Source organism: Lissotriton vulgaris, chromosome 7 (genome assembly GCF_964263255.1).
Source record: "Lissotriton vulgaris chromosome 7, aLisVul1.2, whole genome shotgun sequence".
Lineage (NCBI taxonomy): Eukaryota > Metazoa > Chordata > Amphibia > Caudata > Salamandridae > Lissotriton > Lissotriton vulgaris.
The window spans coordinates 1,489,872,986-1,489,885,348 of NC_141695.1; the positions used below are offsets into that span (position 1 = coordinate 1,489,872,986).

General features: G+C 43.4%; 1 protein-coding gene across 1 annotated transcript in view; it reads left to right on the forward strand.

The window, feature by feature from the left end:
* The window catches only part of LOC147705855 (extracellular calcium-sensing receptor-like), a 239,223-nt gene that overhangs the window by 136,056 nt on the left and 90,804 nt on the right, over window positions 1–12,363 (forward strand). The gene's annotated exons all lie outside the window — the stretch shown is intronic.

The following is a 12,363-nucleotide window of genomic DNA, read 5'->3' on the forward strand; positions in this document are numbered from 1 at the left end:
TAAAATAGTTATATTTTGGTACAACGTTTAACATAATAAAAAGAAAAAATGTTGGTTTTCTGTGCTATATAACAACGAAGTGTAATTGAAGTTGTTTTAATTGATTAAACAAACAACCTTATAACCACATTTTTTTTTTATATTTATAGAATCATACACTATGTACTTGGATTATTGTATAAAACTTCTTTTTGGCGTGTAATGACCTGATAGCTGCAGAGGCTGCAGTGTACAACTAAAGAACATTTTATTAACAGGAAACTGAGAACTACTTGTTTCCATACACTAAAGTTTAATTGAAAATATGTAGGTAATAATGTTGTGACCTTCATTATTACCATTGATAATTAAAAAAAATATATAGTTTTTATCAAATGCATACTTTAATTCATCATATTGAACCCGAATTACTCCTTAGCGCCCCTTAACTCTTTCCATCCCTGAACCCTTTAAATCCTGAACTCCCGCTCAGTGCTACCCTTCCCTGAACCGTTAAAACCCTTACTACCCCCAATGCTACCAATCCCGGAACCCTACTGACTTCTTACTACCTCTTAGCCAGACCCTTGCCTCCAGTACACTTACCTTTGCCCTATGACACTCAATTATTTATTTATTTTGTAGCCACAGCTTTGTTGATTCTATTTTTTTAGTAGATTACATTTTTAACACAACTTTTTTTTAAATCTTTCTCTGACACACCACTGACTTGTTGTTGTATAGTCTTTTCAGAGGAAGTAATAATTGACTCATAAATGACTCCTTCACAGAGGTGCACAGTGAAAAGCCTATTCAGAGAAAGGTATACCTGGACAAGTCGCTACCTTTGACACAACTCAGTGGAATTTATGAGATGCATATACACCTAAGAGTAGCAATAGGCTCTTAGTCAGAACTACCACTTGAGGGTGGACAAGGGCTGGGTTGGCCACTTTCTATGCCATGTTGTCAAATTAATTTTCAAGTTAGACAATGCAGGCATGTGTATTTGCTAAAAATCTCAATCAATCAGTCAATAAGTTTTTATTGCGATTCTTCATCATAAAAGACAATCTAAAACAGTAATACAAAATCCATGCAAGATAAAAAATCACCGTATACAAAATCTTTCTAACAACCAGTACTACACTGGCACTTAAATATTTAAAACAGAGCTAAAAATGGAATTAAATATACAATAAGCAATAGACTTAGACATAGCTAAATTAACTCTAATTTAGAAACTCGATAGGGGCCGCAGATCCTACAGTTGTACCCCACTAAGTTCCTACTTCATGTAACCATAGCGTTGATCAGCCTTTACGCTAAGCCCCACCCTTTTTAATCCAGAGGACCCATGCCCAACTCAGAAATTTTGCAACACTAATTACAACTAGATCAGTGGTATCATTTTTTTTTCAGTATTCTGCTTGCAACCTGTGCCAAACTTGTTCCCATAAGCATACGCACAGGTTTTAACCATACGCGCCTGGGTTGATGGTATAAGTAAAAAATGATCGATGGTTTCAATGTGATCTAGACAAAATACACATTTATCACTGCCAGCAGGATTCCATCTACTGGGTAGCCATCGTAGTGGTAATGTGCCTACTCTGAGCTGATGGTACAGTTTTGAGGTGCCGGGTTTTTAGGAACCCGGTGGTGCCAGGGGATAACACCCGAAGACCTCTGAGTTCTCCCTGTTCCGGACCACAGAAACCAAGAGTCTTCTAGGTGAAGTCAGAGATCTAGTTTTATTGGCTGCAACCAAGTAACATGTGTCCTAGAAGTACGACAGCACGGGCCGTAAGTTCTCAGGAGACTGTTCGTTTTTACAGAACCAGCCTTCTCCTTTTATACAAATTATTGCACTTCAGGCAAGAATTCTTGAGTTTACGATATGGTCATAGACATATTTACACAATAAAGCAAAGAGCGAAGTCATGACGGCCAACCCATATTTTAGATGTCCAGTTTGTGATAGATGACCCAGCCCAGCCCGGAATTACAATCAGATATCGATGAAACCCCAATAAAACAGGGCGCCTCCTTGTCATAAAACTGGCCATAAACAAGGAACATGGACAGGTTTATGTGTGTAGAAAACATGGTCTGTAGGTGGTGAATGGTTTATGGCATGTTGTGCTTTGATGATATCTTACTCGGCCACTGGGCGAGGAGCTGCCCAAACAGGTTTGGCTGGAGGCGGTAGAGTCAGTTCGGCCAGGTCATGGGGAAGTCAGCTAAGGTGGACGTGTCCTTTCAGATCAAGCTCGACCTTAATCAATTGACTTATATGAGGGCAAGGCATAAGATGGATGCCGTTCACAAAATGGAGTCCGAGGGTTCAGAACGGAAACCACGATTTGAGGGTGTTGGCATCGCTCAATCACGACGCAAATTTACAGGGATAATGTCCTACTCATTATCGGTCTGTCGATACCAAATTCGTCATGGTACGACGATATTTTGTGACACGAGTGTTGGACCTCGGTACCATATCACAGCAAGGTCCGGAATTTCAGAACCACAGTTTGCGATCTAGTGGCTTCATAATAATATCCCAGTACTCTTCCAGGCGGGGGTCGTCCTTAATATCGAGAGAGGTTGTTGTCAAGGAACTACCTACCTGGGAAGAGTACCTCTTAGTTTCAATCATATCCCAGTACACTGCACTATAGATCTTTTTGGAAGGGAACACAGCTGTATCCGGATTAGCTCAAAGCTCCCCCATCCCCATATTTGTCAATAATGATTTAATTTCTGCCAGCCAGGAGATCTTAAAAGAACCACCCAGCCCTTTAACTTCCATCATGGCTTTGGCATATAGAGAAAGTTCAGGTGTGGTCCATAGACATCTCCAGAACGCCAGGGGTCCGTACCGTGCCACATCCTCAACCGCCTGGCAACCAAGATCCACAAGAAGGGGAATACGCTGGGAAGATTGGGGTAAGCCTACAGGCGACTTCAAAAATGTATTCTGTGCAACAGTAAGAGGAGACAGATTACTAAAACTCCGCAATTCAGCACCATACAAGATTGTGGGCAATATCTTAGAGCCATAGATTTTAACGAGTGCGGCAATTGGCTTGGTGAAAGACTGCCTATGCTCTTTAATCAATGCGCCTCCTGTTGTGTGTGTTTTAAAGCTAGCATGTCAATTTGGGGCTTCCAACTCATTTTGTCACTATAAGTGACTCCCAAATATGTAAAAACTGGTGTCTGCTCCAGAGGGTCACCCCCATGTGGACCCTTGCTCTAACTGTCCCAGACCCATTGAGCACCATGAACTTGGTTTTCCCCACATCGACCTCTAGCTCATGTTCACGGCAGAACACCTCAAAACGAGACAGTGCTAGTTGTAATCCGTGTCTCATCTTGGAAATAAGCAGGGTGTCGTCCGCAAACATGAGCAATGGGACTTTCATGCCAGCAAGCATTGGTGCGTCAGTCGGGTAGTTGACAAAGTACTGGACCATCCCGTTGATAAATAAAGAAAACAGGGTGGGAGCCAGCGCACACCCCTGTCTGACTCCTTTACACACCTCAAATCTATTGGTTACCTCATAGAAATGGCGAGCCATGACCACCAATGCCCCACCCTTATGAGCTGCTGAAAAGGATAATGATTCATTCGTTCTCAACGATTTCAAGGCAGATTTTTAATTTTTTAATTTTCTCCATGTTTCGTAAGTCAATACAATATTTGCCTCTTTTGCCCATTTATTAGAGTTCTTACATCAGATGTCCCATTTTTCTATTGGTAACAAATACTTACACCAAAGCCCTAATATTGGGACATTAATTGCATTTGCCACGAACCTTTTCTGTCTGATTAAATTTTGGGATCCATACATTGAAAAACATCATAAACAACTGAATCCAAATTGATTGACGTTAATCCGAGGTTCAGTTTTGCTCCAGATCTTCCTTTTATGATTAGCCAATAAATCTACCATCTTTGTCCTTCTATTCAGCAAACATACTAGATCCCCAGAGCCCCCATTATTCCATTCAATGTGATCCAAGTAGTTTTCTGAATGAATACACAGGATAAAGTAGGGTCTATAAAATTGTGCTGTTCTTTTACAAAAATAATTGTAGCGTTTTGTGCCGCACTTTTTATGGTGCTTGGTTAGCCTTAAATTACCTCTAGTTCGATTTTCTCTTAACAACATGTCCATCAATTCATTTTGTAGATGGCTATGTGGTATACCAGTCTTTCTTAACCTGAATGTATAGTGTGCAAAATGTGCATTGTAATATGATTTCAAGAATAAGAGAGCTAAACCTCCTTCTCCGTACTTATGTATAAAATGCTTGGTGCTAATCTTGAGCTAGAGTCACGCCATAAAAACAATTAAATCATTGAATCCACATGTTTAAAAAATTGTGACTATACTATACATGACACAGTCGAAAACAAAAAAAATTAAACATGTGAAGGATTGCCATTTTTATTCGGGCTACACTTCCTAAAGATTTAGAGGAAGTGGTGACCTCTTTGTCACTGATAGTTTAACTTTATCAAGAAATTACTTATAATTCATATCATACAAAGCCCCTATATCCATATCCTATCTTCCATATACGAAACCCACAAATAAGGTTCACGGTGTGTATGCACACAACAACAAAATCAAGGCAGTAAGCTCTCTGCAGAACACTTACGTTGGATAATCTTTGTCTTAGCCTTATTGACTTTGTATATTCTCAAAGTTTGAAAGGAGAACATTTCCAACACTCTCTCAGAATGAGAATCAGAATAAGCTTTATCCGATTTCAAGCAAATAAAATCATAAAAGCAGACATAAACAGTTAAAAAGCCAGTTAAACATTTTTGGTTCCAAAATATATTATATTTTCTATAGATTCATCCATATAAGAACTGCACATAGTCCTAGAGATAAAAAAGAAAACGGATCATATTGTAAGTTAAATGTCACAGACAAGGCCTTCCATCACTTATTTTAATTGATTTCAGCTTTCTAAGCAAGTACAATGTTAATACTTTTCCTCACTCTAAGTATGCTTTTTTAAAAACAAACCACGACCCAAATATCGTAATCACTCTTTAAAAGTTGCAGATACAGAAAGGCTGGTCGACATTATCTCCATCCCCCCAACCTTAAAAGAGGCAAAATCCACCTTGATTTCTCCTTTATATAAAATTTACAAAAAAGAACCATGGGCTAGATGTAGGTAAAATAGATTTACCGATTTTTAATTACCGAATTTTACCGATTCGGTAATTAAAAATCGGTAAATCTAAGCTGTGGACATGTAGGTATTCCAAATGTGCTGGAATACCGAATCGGAAGTATTCGGTTTTTACCGATTCGGTAAATACCGAATCGGTAATGCCCATTCATTCCTATGGGCTTTGAAGCCCATAGGAATGAATGGGCATTACCGATTCGGTATTTACCGAATCGGTAAATACCGATTTCCACAAGGGTGCAGGGGGTGTCACTTTGATACTCTCTGGCACCCCCAAAACAGGCTCGGGTGCCATGTGGCAGGCATACATGCCCTAAGGGCAGATCTGCCTGTCACATGGCATAGGTGTGCATGCACACATTTGCATGCACACCGGAATCGGTATTTTACCATCAAATTGGATTTGATGGTAAAATACCGATTCTGTAAGGCCTCTGGGACTCAGAAGAGTCCCACCTACATCTGGGAGCCTCAGATTCGGTAAATTTACCGAATTTTCATTTTACCGATTCAGTAAAATTACCGATTCTGTAATTTTACCGAATCGGTAAAAAAATGCCCCCTACATACCTGTCACCCATTTACCGATCGGTAACGGCCAAAATCGGCCGTTACCGATCGGTAAATGGCCTGAAACGGCCACCTACATCTGGCCCTATATGCGTTGTTGATTGTGGTGACAAATCATCGCAAGGACAACAACATAAATCTCTAGATCAGTTATTCATTTCTGGGTAGCTAATTAATTGATGGAAAATCCCAGATCTAAAACAGGTTAAAACATATCTTTCATATCCACTTAAACTACATGAAAGATATGGTTGTATATAATTTGTGATTAAAATCAATTGATGCTGTACTACTGTTGGTTTATTCATTTCCAGAGCAAGTCTAATTGACTCGAATACACTCTCATGTACTTCCTCCTTTGAGCTCAGCATCAGCGTAATATCATCGTAGTATAGCTTAATCTTAGCCATTTCGGAGATAAGACTCTGAATTCATCTATCATAGCCAATAGTTTGGGCTAATGGCATAATAAAATGCGAAAACAGGTGAAGTGGGACAACCTTGCCTTGTTGAACACTGAACCTTAAACGCCCCAATTTCGGGTTAATTTAAAATTAATTTGGCCTCAGCATTATAATATATTTCCTTTATAAGCAGTGTGATCTGGGCAGGAAACCCACATTCCTCCAGAAACATATGAGAGTTTCCCAGAGTATAGGGTCAAAGGCTTTCTCGATGTCTGATAAGAAAATTGTTGCTGGAATTTGATTGGTAACAAATATGTCTAAGGCTTCTGTTGATTAATTAGAGTTCATGCATTAAAACCTTTCTGATCTGCATACATTAGTTTCAAAGCTACTTTATTGAACCTGTTCACTACTAATTTCATGATGATTTTATGGTCAGAATTCAAGAGCATATTATGGCGGTCTGAATTTGGACCTTATTTTAAAAAAGGTTACCATATTTTCAGTCTAAAAGGAAAGGGGGCCTATCAACTTTAAATTATACGATTAGCTCCCTTGAGTATGTGTGGGTTTGAAAAGTCTGCAAATACTTTATAAAATCCATATGGAAAACCATTTAGACCACACACTTTACCCCTCAGTAAATTGCCCACCTTTTGCTGGAGCTCTTGCAGAGAAAAGGGATTATTCATAAACCTAATATCTTCCTCTGAAATAACCGGGAACGGAATTTGTGTTAAAATACTTTGATTTGTTCATGTCAAGGCTAGAGGAGGCACTATAAATTTTACTAACGTGATCTAAAAAACTGCATTCATTTTCTCCTCTGAGGTACAGCAAACCCTTGTCCTAAGACATATTAAGGTGCTAATAGTGCTATTTGAAATCTACTCCCGAATCTACAATGGCATACACCTCACCACAAAATCGCTTTCTTCATATGACTTTTTGAAATAAGTGGAATTTATCTGCTAATTTTTGGCACAATAATACTGCTGTAAGGTAAATGCTGCATTTCTACTGCTTTTTTGTTCCTATCTGAAGGATACGCTGGGTACCTCTTATAATCAATTTTAATTTGGGTTAATCAAATTAACCTTCTCTTCCTTTGCAGCTCTGGATTTAGTCACATTTCTATGAATAACTTGGGCATGAAGAGATACCTTAAAACATCCAAGATCATAACCACAGAGTCTGTACCCTTGTTTCTGTCAAAAATGTCCTTTATTTCAACTTTAGAACAGCCAATCTAACTCTTGTGGTTCAAGTATATTTTATAAAAGGTCCATCACCTAATCTTAGACACTCTGTCCTTTCTATAAGGGAAACAACCATGACAACGTAGTCATTACAACACACTACCTTTACAACGCAGTCATTACAATGCAACATCCTTTACATCGCATGCCAGTACAACGCAGACATTACAACACATGTCACTACAATGCATGCCACTACAAAGCATGCCATTACAATGCATGCCATTACAACGCATTATGCGGTAAGTAATGGGAAACAGTCATTTTTACCCCTACACTATCCAAGACTTACCCTACTGTTGCACTCACTGGAGTGGGAATAGTAGTTTTTACCCCATCACTGTCCAAAACTTACCCTACTGTTGCACTCACTGGAGTGGGAATAGTATTTTTTACCCCTTGTTAGACCTGGCACCATTGGCGTGGGTCTCCCTTCCATTTTTGCTGTTGCCTCATGTGTTTTTGCTGGCGTTAGATGCTTTGGGCAATGTGCCACTGCTGTCCAGTGCCACAGTACGAGTGCTCCCTACTGTAAATTGATGTATTGATTAGTGATATGATATGATAAAGAAATTTATACAGCGCATGTTCACCAACGGCTTCTTGGCGCTTAGGGACAAGCCGGGGCTGACAGCAGAACGGGGAGATTTTAATCAAAGGCTTGTGAGAACAGCCACGTCTTCAGAGCTCTCCTAAATGACTGATAGGAAGAGATGAGACGGAGGTAAAGTGGGAGAGAATTCCAAAGGTGGGGGGCTTGCGACGCAAATCTTAAGCCCCCAAGCCTCTTCCGCTTGAAAGGGCATAAGTACAGCAGACTGAGACCAGCCGAGCGAAGTACTCGGGTAGGAATGTATCGGTGGAGGAGAGAGGCAATAAAAGATGGGCCTTGGTCGCTGAGGGCTTGGTAGGTTATGCAGCCCACCTTGAAAAGAGTGCGCTGGACTACAGGAAGCCAGTGTAGGCTTCTCAAAAGTGGTTTTGCAGAACTAGTCCTGGGCTGTCGAAAAACCAATCTAGCGGCTTGGTTTTGAACAAGTTGGTGTTGATGGGACTGATAGAGAGGAATCCCAATGTACAGTGAGTTCGCATAATCAATGCGGGACACCACTAGACCCAGTGTGGCATGGACCAGAGCGTCATGGGTAAGAAATCGGCTGATCTTACGGATACGGCGTAGATGGAAAAAACATACCGATATCACAGATTTAATTTGATGTTTCATGGACAGATCCTTACTGATGGTAACTCCAAGACTCTTGACCGAGCTCGCTGGGCAAGGAGCACAGCCCAGCAAGTGCGGCCAGAAGCTGGGATTCCATGGATTGGTCGAGGGTCCTGTGAGCACGCGCTCAGTTTTGTCTGGATTAAGCTTGAGCTGGTTGGCACTCATCCAGCAGCTAATGAACCTCAATGTATTCTGGAAGTTCTCAATTGAGGCGGGGAGGAGTCAATATTGAAAATAAGCTGGAGGTCATCCGCATAATTGAAGATGACCACCGGCTTCTCCATAAGCTTAGAAATCAGTGGAAGGATGTACAAATTTAATAATAAGGGAGACAGGGAGGAGCCTTGAGGGACCCCACAGGTAAGATCCTTCGCCTCAGACATGAAAGAGCCAAGCCGAACCGCTTGCTTGCGGTCTTGCAAAAATGATGCAAGCCATCTGAGCGCGGAGCCCCTGATGCCGGCGTTCTCGACCCGCTGAATAAGGATGGAGTGATCAACGGTGTCGAACGCCGCCGACAGATCAAGGAGCACCAAGGCCTGAGAGATGTTTTGGTCAGCCCCCTTTCTGAGTTCGTCATGAACTGCCACCATGACCGACTCGGTAGAATGCTGGGGTCTAAAACCCGCCTGGTGCTGGTCCAAGAACTGTGAGCTCTCAATGAAAGAGCCAAGGCAACTGGCGACATGGGCCTCCAGTAGTTTGCCCCAAAAAGGGAGCAGGGATATTGGTCGAAAGTTACTGAGAGTGGCCGGGTCTGCCCCAGGTTTTTTAAGGATAGGTGCCACAACAGCCGATTTAAAGGAGCTGGGGACCAGGCCCTGGCCGAGGGAATTATTGAGCATGGAAAGGGGGACATCAGGAAGACCAAGAAAGATCTTGCGGGTAATGTGGGCGGGGCAGCTGTCTGAAGGAGACCAGGCCCTGGCCGAGGGAATTATTGAGCATGGAAAGGGGGACATCAGGAAGACCAAGAAAGATCTTGCGGGTAATGTGGGCGGGGCAGCTGTCTAAAGGAGAGCCAGAACGAACTCTGCAAAGAAGTGAAGGGAACGCCTCTTTGGTAACTAAGGGAAAATTCAAGAGGGAGGAGGGATTTATTGGGGGACAGCCTATATCTATTCCCGGTGCAGGGTTAGGGATGCTTGCTTTAATTAAGTCGATCTTCTCAACAAAGTAATTGTTAAGAGAGTCACAGAGAGGCTGAGAGAACAAGGGAGTCATTGTGACCCTATCAGGTTTAGCAAGTTCATTCACTATGGTGAAAATCTCCCTCGATTTGTTAGAGGAGTTGAGGATCTTTTGCGAAAAATACTCCGTTTTGGCTGCGAGGATTGCGGATTTATATTCTTTCAAGGCCGTCAGGAAGGCCGTCTTCTTGAAGGAGCAGTAATCAGCCTCCCACTTTCGCTCTGCTTGCCGAAGGGGAAATTTCATATCGGATAGATCTTTGGAGAACCAGCGCTGAGCGTCATGGGGGCGCTTTATCCTAAGTCTCTTTAGTGGGGCAAAGATGTCCCGAGCTTCAGCCAGCCAGGTGTTGATATTATCAGCCTGAGCATGGACCGATAAGGGAGAACCAGCCGTCCCAGTGAGAGAGGGAGTCGTTGTGGCAAATGAGAGGCAAAGTGAAGGAAGGTCGACTCGACCCCAGTTGCGGATCATTGAGGGATTGTTAGAACGTGCTTTGGTTGTAGAGGTCTTAGGAACAGCAAAAGAAATAAAGAAATGGTCCGACCAGGCACATGGGGATATCTGTAGATTGAGAACGTCCTGATTTAATGACCACAGCTGGTCGAGGGTGTGGCCCTTAACGTGGGGAGATACATGGATAAACTGAAGAAAATAAGACCAGTTAAGAGGTCGGTGAACTCCCTGGAGAGGGCATTTTCATGCAGGGCATTAGGCCAGTAGGTAAAATCCCCAATTACGAGGATCCTGGCGTGATTTATTGCCAATTCGGCTATCATGCTTCCAAAATGATGCAGGAAGCCGGGCGACAAACCGGGGGGGCGGTAAAACAAGGTAAAGGTAAGAGGGAAAGTATCCAGTTCGAGTGTGAAGGTAATAAAGTCTACAGACGGTATAGGAAGCATAGTAAGGGACTTGGATTTATAAGAATGGGAGATAATGGCTGCCACTCGCCCCCCAGTTTTGCCCTGGGCGCGATCTGCCTGGAGAACATAAAAGCCGCTAGGGACGGCTGCCAGAACATCGGGGGTGAACTCTGCTGTGAGCCAGGTTTCCGACAGTAGAAGTATGTCCGGCTTCACAGTGTCAAGGAGGTAAAATATCTCTGCTTGGTACTTGTCCAACGAGCGGGTATTCAGGTACCAGATTAACAGACAGTCAGGTTTAGCGGCCGGGTAATATGAGGGGGGTCTGTATTGTGATGAGTCTAGGTCCGAGTCGCCATTTGGCAATGCCGCGGCGGCAGGGACAGGAGGGGAATGTTGCGCTAGGCTAGAACATACGCGCATATCTGGAATGGGCTTGGGAAGGGACTCTAGGCCGCGTGCGGAATACATCTCCTCTGCCGAGTACACCCAAGTAGATGGGCACCAGGCAGGGAGACTGGCCCCCTGGTCCCGGCCCGGCACGCCGCCGGCGCGCCCGCTGCGCGCGTCCGCTGCTCAGTGTGAGCTGCATCCAATTTTAAGGGGGAGGTAGAGGAAGGAGCGCTAGACCGCTCACCTCCTTCGACCGGAAGTAGGTTAATCACCGGCAAGTGTCGCGGCCAATGGCTCCCTCCACAACAATCGAGCACTAGTCAGCTCGCGGTGGAACGGGAAGTCCAGCGGCGCAGACACACAACAGGGAAGGTGGTTCCATGATTGGATGTTTGGTTCACTTGTCAGACCCTAGTACAGTGCACTGAGTGTGCCCAGGGTGTGTAAATCCAAATGCTGCTAGTGGGCTTTCAGCACTGGTTGTGCCACCCACAGAGCGTCCTTGCAAAACGTGTCTAAGGTCTGCCATTGCAGAGCCTGCATGCAGTCTGGTACTGTCATGCTGACTGGGCAAGTGCACCCACTTGCCAGTCCATAAACCTTCCCTTTTATTCATATTAGTCACCCCTATGGTAGGTCCAAGGACAGTGTGCATTGTAAGTACAAGGTAGGACAAGCCCTGATGTGTGTGGCATGTCCTAATAGTAAATTACAGCCATTTTCGTTTTTCACTATTGCAAGGCTACCTGTTCTCCATAGGCCAGAATGGGCTGCTGGATTGTTACATGTGTACAATCCCAGCAGACTCAGAGAACATCTTTTAGTGAAATTTATTTTAATATTCTGTGTTTGCAAATACCACTTTTAGAAAGTAGGTATTTGCTTGCCTAACCATTTGAGCCTGCCTCTGCGAGATTGTGTATTCCTTGTCTGGCTTTTGCGTGTGACAGGGCTGGGGAATTCCAGGAGACAGGCTGGGGAAGCCCGGTGGTGAATAGAGAGATCTGCATCTAGATGGGAGGTAGGAGTTGCACCTGGGACCTGAATGGGGCTGGACCTTCCCTCTACAATGCTGACTCCAACCCCTGTGGTGCGTCTGATGTCTCTGCCCTGTACACTGAAAGAAGAGATGGAAGACTGTCAACAAAGTGCTCCAGGACTGTACTTGCCTTCCACAATGCTGGCTCCACCTCCAGTGGGGCGTCTGATGTGCCTGCCCTGTGCTGTGAAAGGGAAGGAGAAGTCTGGTA